We start from the raw sequence: 6399 nt of genomic DNA, 5'->3' as shown, positions 1-6399 counted from the left end.
CTCTGTGACTATTGTTATTTACCAGTGTCGCCATCTTCAGGACAAAATCAATCGATCAGTGATCGTTTCTGCCTGATGCTGAAGTAACTGGTCCTGTACTTCATTACTATTTGAAGTTACTTTAAGTATTCACATTTTATTGTACTTCTACTCTGACTGCTGGACTCTACTGGAGCTCAGCTGATTCTGAAGTTTACAGATGATGTTTTAATATTTTACAGACTAATATTCAACATGTCTGTAGGAGAGACCTCACCCTTTACTCCCCCTCCTCACCCCACTGAGCAGAATCACCTCCTGAAGGCCACTGGAGACAAAATGAACGTCTTTTCAACGTTCACTGTTGATGTCCAGGTAACGTCCTCACAGGGTTCAACATAAATTTTTTACAGTGTAATTTAATCTTTTCAGCTTCAGTCACAGACGTCTGAAGAACCTCTTGTGCTTGAAACTAAAGTTTTTATATCAGCAAGATTTTACTTAATGCAGCAAAAACTACATAATTGCCAACAAAGCTATGAAAAATTACTCAACAAATACATTTCTTTTAGCTTTTTAATATGTTCAAATATGTGATCTGGATGAATGTACCAAGAATTCTAAAAATTAACAAAAAATATTTAGAGATGTAAAACGTAAAAACAAGAGGCGTATCTCATGCAGCCAGTGTAGGTACATGATCCAAACATGATTTTGAGTCAATTGATCACATGACCTGGAAGCTATTTAGCTAAAATGCTAATATTTGTATATTATTAAAATGAATAAAAAATATTTAGAGATGTAAAATGTAAAAACAAGAGGTGTATCTCATGCAGCCAGTAAAATCACATGATGCAACACTAGTAGGGCTCCAATGGTTTTATTGGAACATAAACATTTCTATTGGCATAAGGGACATTTCCAGGTTTTGTCCTCGGCGTCCTCTGTGTCCTTTGACAGACATGAGCCATGGACCCACTGGTCGCAGTCATCACATTGGATCTGTTTAATTGAAAACAAATTATATATTTTATTTATTTTTATTCATTATTATTTGACACCTAAACATCATTATATTTTTTTCATGGCTATATAACAATTCAACATGTCTTTAACTGTTTTTCAATTACTCACCCATTGTACAATGGCAGTTCCTGGTCCTGGTGGCTTGAAGGTGGCACACATAGCACAGCAATTTTGATCGTCAAGGACTAAAAAAAACAACATTTATTTAATTATATATACCTCGTATGTATCTTGTTTTTGATTTGTAGCTTAATTAGCCTTTACCTGAAGCCTCCAGGATGTGAAGAGCCAGATCTCGACACAGGACTGTCTGCGTACTACGGTAAGCGTGTTGCGTCATTGCGTCATTTCCTGTTGTTGTGTTACTGACTGATAGCGTAACTGTGCTGCTCCGGCTCGTCCAAGCAGATTATTGTTGTATTCCTTTCTGCAGCGACCGAGATCCCGCTTGTGATCGGGCACTTGCTGGTCCACTAAGGCATTCAACAATACTCTGTGTTTATAGCTTGGTCGCCGGGCTTGCTGCTGTTTGTAGCTCTCTTAGCTCTGCTGGCTAATCTATCGTGTCCTAGCTTAGCCACTATCAGCTAGCGATGGCTTCTCTCTCTCCCTCTCGCTCTCCTCTTTTCTCCTGCTCAGTGTGCCAGATGTTCAGTTACACCTCTGCCTCCCTTAGTGATACTGGTACATGTATTAAGTGTAGTTTATTTGTAGTGTTGGAGGCGAGGCTCAGTGAGTTGGAGGCTCGGCTCCGCAGCATGGAAACTCCGACTGTAACTGCTGCAGTTAGCCACTTAGCTAGTGCGGACCGAGCAACTGTAGCTTCAGCTAGCCGTCCCTCGGCAACTCCCGAGCAGCCGGGACAGCAGGGCGGCTGGGTGACTGAACGAAGGAAGCATAATACCAAACCAAAGCCCACGTTACACCACCAGCCGCTTCACGTTTCAAACAAATTTTCCCCACTCAGCGACACACCCGCTGAGAAACAAACTCTGGTTATTGGCAGCTCCATAGTACGAAACGTGAAGTTAGCGGCACCAGCGACCATAGTGAAATGCATCCCAGGGGCCAGAGCGGGCGACATCGAATCAAATTTGAAACTGCTGGCTAAAGCTAAACGTAAATATAGTAAGATCATAATACATGTCGGCGGTAATGACTCCCGGCTACGCCAGTCGGAAGTCACTAAGATTAATGCTGAGTCGGTGTGTAACTATGCCAAAACAATGTCGGACTCCGTAGTTTTCTCTGGGCCCCTGCCAAACCTAACCAGTGATGACATGTTCAGCCGCATGTCATCATTCAACCGCTGGCTGTCGAGGTGGTGTCCAGCAAACGATGTGGGCTTTGTTGATAATTGGCGGACTTTCTGGGGAAAACCTGGTCTCATTAGGAGAGACGGCATCCATCCCACTTTGGACGGAGCGGCTCTCATCTCTAGAAATTTAACCCATTTCATTAGCCAACAACCAGCCTGACAACCCAGAGTTGAGACCAGGAGGCAGAGCTGCAGTCTTACACGCTTCTCTGAGCTTCCATTAGATCAGTTGCACACCCAAAACTTCATTGAGACTGTGTCTGCCCCCCGACCACCTAAATTAATTAAATTAATCAAATCAAAAGTCCACAGAAGAGGAGTTGTGCATGAAAATCTAATAAAAATTAACAGCAACTCTGCAATCTCAAAACAAGACAAGAGAATTAAATGCGGACTCCTAAATATCAGATCCCTGTCATCGAAAGCTGTACTAGTAAATGACTTAATTTCAGACTGTAATATTGATTTATTCTGTCTTACTGAAACTTGGCTGCATCCTGAAGAATATGTCAGCCTGAATGAATCCACTCCACCCAGTCACATTAATACTCACATTCCTCGAGGCTCCGGCCGAGGAGGTGGTGTTGCAGCTATTTATGACTTAAGTCTGTCAATCATTCCTAAACCTAAATTAAATTATAACTCATTTGAAAGCCTTGTTCTGAGTCTTTCACATCCAACGTGGAAAACTTTACAGCCAGTTCTATTTGTTGTAGTGTATCGAGCACCTGGTCCTTACTCAGAATTTTTATCTGAATTCTCTGAGTTTTTATCAAGTCTAGTCCTCAAATCAGATAAAGTAATTATTGTAGGTGATTTTAATATTCATGTGGATGTCGTTAATGATAGCCTTAGTACTGCATTTATCTCATTATTAGAATCTATTGGCTTCTCTCAGTGTGTACATAAACCAACTCACTGTTTTGACCACACCCTTGACCTTGTTCTAGCTTATGGTATCGAGATTGAAAATCTAACAGTTTCTCCACAGAATCCTCTTTTATCAGACCATCACTTAATAACTTTTGAAGTTCTATTACTGGACTACACACCATTAGGCAAAAACTCCTTCACTAGATGTCTATCTGATAGTGCTGTAGCTAAATTTAAGGAAATTATACCGCTGGCACTAAACTCAATGCCATGTCTCAATATAATAGAGGACTCCTCCACTAACCTCAGTTCCTCACAAATCGATCATCTTGTTGATAGCACTGCAGGCTCATTGCGAACAACACTGGACTCTATTGCCCCCCTGAAAAGGAAACCTATAAAGCACAGGAGGTTAGCACCCTGGTATAACTCGGATACCCGCAAATTGAAGCAAACATCACGGAAATTTGAAAGGAAATGGCGTTCCACCAACTTGGAAGAATCCCGCTTAGCCTGGAAAGATAGCCTTAAAACATATAGGAAGGCCCTCCGCAATGCCAGAGCAAGCTATTACTCGTCATTAATAGAGGAAAACAAAAACAACACCAGGTTTCTTTTCAGCACTGTAGCCAGGCTGACAGAAAGTCACAGCTCTACTGAACCATGTATTCCTACAACGCTCAGTGGTAATGACTTCATGAGCTTCTTCAATGATAAAATTTTAACTATTAGAGACAAAATCCATCATCGCTTGCCCTCAACTGGCACTATTGTATCTTTAAACACAGGAACCTCAGAAACAGTTCTAAATTCTGACTTATATTTAGACTGCTTCTCTCCCATTGACCTCCACCAACTAACTTCGATGGTTTCTTCATCTAGACCAACAACTTGTCTCCTAGACCCCATCCCAACTAGGCTGCTGAAAGAAACTTTACCTTTAATTAGCACATCTTTACTAGAAATGATCAACCTGTCTCTATTAACAGGATACGTACCACAATCCTTTAAACTAGCTGTAATTAGACCGCTCCTTAAAAAGCCTAATCTTGATCCAGAAACTTTAGCCAACTATAGACCTATATCCAACCTCCCTTTCCTCTCCAAGATCCTTGAGAAAGCAGTCGCCAACCAGCTATGTGACTTTCTTCATAAAAATAGTTTATATGAGGATTTTCAATCAGGTTTTAGAGCACATCATAGCACAGAGACGGCACTGGTGAAAGTTACAAATGACCTCCTAATCGCTTCTGACAAAGGACTTGTCTCTGTCCTGGTCTTACTAGATCTTAGTGCTGCATTTGATACCATTGATCATCACATTCTACTACAGAGACTGGAACACTTAATTGGCATTAAAGGACCCGCATTAAACTGGTTTAAGTCCTATTTATCGGATCGATTTCAGTTTGTACATGTTAATGATGAGTCATCCCTGTATACCAAGGTTAGTCATGGTGTTCCTCAAGGCTCCGTGCTTGGACCCATACTATTCACCTTATATATGCTCCCTCTAGGAAATATAATTCGGAAACACTCCATAAACTTTCATTGTTATGCAGATGATACACAGTTATACCTATCAATAAAGCCAAATGAAACTAATCAGCTTACTAAACTCCATGCATGTCTCAAGGACATCAAGACCTGGATGACCTGCAATTTTCTGCTGTTAAACTCAGATAAAACCGAAGTTATAGTACTTGGTCCTAAACACCTTAGAGATGCATTATCTAATGATATAGCGAGTTTGGATGGCACTAACTTGGCCTCCAGCACCACCGTCAGGAATCTGGGAGTTATCTTTGATCAAGATATGTCCTTCAACTCCCACATAAAACAAATTTCAAGGTCTGCATTTTTTCATCTACGTAACATTGCAAAAATCAGGCCCATCCTGTCTCAAAAAGACGCAGAAAAGCTAGTCCATGCATTTGTTACTTCCAGACTGGACTATTGTAATTCTCTATTATCAGGCTGCCCTAACAAGTCTCTAAAGAGTCTCCAGCTGGTCCAGAATGCTGCAGCACGTGTACTGACAGGAACTAAGAAAAGAGATCATATTACTCCTGTACTGGCCTCTCTGCACTGGCTCCCTGTAAAATCAAGAATAGAGTTTAAAATCCTTCTCCTCACTTACAAAGCTGTTAATGGTCAGGCACCATCATATCTCCAGGAGCTCATATTACCCTATCACCCAACTAGAGCATTACGCTCCCAGAACGCAGGATTACTTGTAGTTCCTAAAGTCTCCAAAAGTAGAATGGGAGCCAGAGCCTTCAGTTATCAAGCTCCTCTTCTGTGGAACCATCTTCCTGTTTTGGTCCGGGAGGCGGACACCCTCTCTACCTTTAAGAGTAGACTTAAGACCTTCCTCTTCGATAGAGCTTATAGTTAGGGCTGGTCCAGGACAGGCCCAGGCCTGTCCTGGACCAGCTCTTAGTTATGCTGCTATAGGCCTAGTCCGGGGGACAATGACACACTGAGCTTCTCTCTCCTCCCCTCTCCTCTCCTCTCCATCTGTATACATTATGCCTGTATACATGCCCCATCTCTGCATGTCACTGACTTGCTTCTTCCCCGGAGTCCTTGTGCTTTCTAGTCCTACAGGCTCCCTTGGATCCTGGCCGCGCCCGGGTCGTGGATCGTGGATGCGCCCACTGCTATGGCCCTGCCTGATCGTGGATGCGCCCACTGCTATGGCCCTGCCTGATCGTGGATGCGCCTACTGCTATGGCCCTGCCTGATCGTGGATGCACCTACTGCCATGACCCTGCCTGACACCCACCACTACTGTCGCTAATATTAGTCACATCTCTGTTACATACGTTCCACTACTATTATCGTACTGCATTGCTACATACCATCCTTGCCATTGATCATTACTACTGTTATCACTAGTAATCACATTTCCATGTGCATTTCATCATTATTGCTGTAATACATCTTTGTGTACTTTCACTCCTGTCAACCATCGCTTATAATTGAATACATTGTGATCTCGTTGATCTGCTCTGTACATGCGACATCTATTGCACGTCTGTCCGTCCTGGGAGAGGGATCCCTCCTCTGTGGCTCTCCCTGAGGTTTCTTCCGCATTTTTTCCCTGTTAAAAGGGCCTTTTTTGGGGCAAGTTTTTCCTCACTCGAATCGAGGGTCGAAGGACAGAGGGTGTCGTCTCTGTACAGATTGTAAAGCCC

The 6399-nt window shown here is 42.5% G+C and overlaps 1 long non-coding RNA gene across 1 annotated transcript; it reads right to left on the bottom strand.

The window, feature by feature from the left end:
* Positions 1-846: 846 nt before the first annotated feature.
* Positions 847-2184, bottom strand: LOC311260992. The gene is made up of 3 exons (XR_014623076.1): positions 1273-2184; positions 1117-1193; positions 847-984 (listed from the first exon to the last, which is right to left on the bottom strand). It is a non-coding gene; the product is annotated as an uncharacterized lncRNA (long non-coding RNA).
* Positions 2185-6399: the final 4215 nt, after the last annotated feature.

The sequence above is a fragment of the Pagrus pagrus genome (genome assembly GCF_965226575.1).
Source record: "Pagrus pagrus genome assembly, chromosome: 8".
NCBI lineage: Eukaryota > Metazoa > Chordata > Actinopteri > Spariformes > Sparidae > Pagrus > Pagrus pagrus.
Note: the sequence above shows the minus strand (reverse complement) of the source record. Positions and strands in the feature narration are given on the sequence as shown.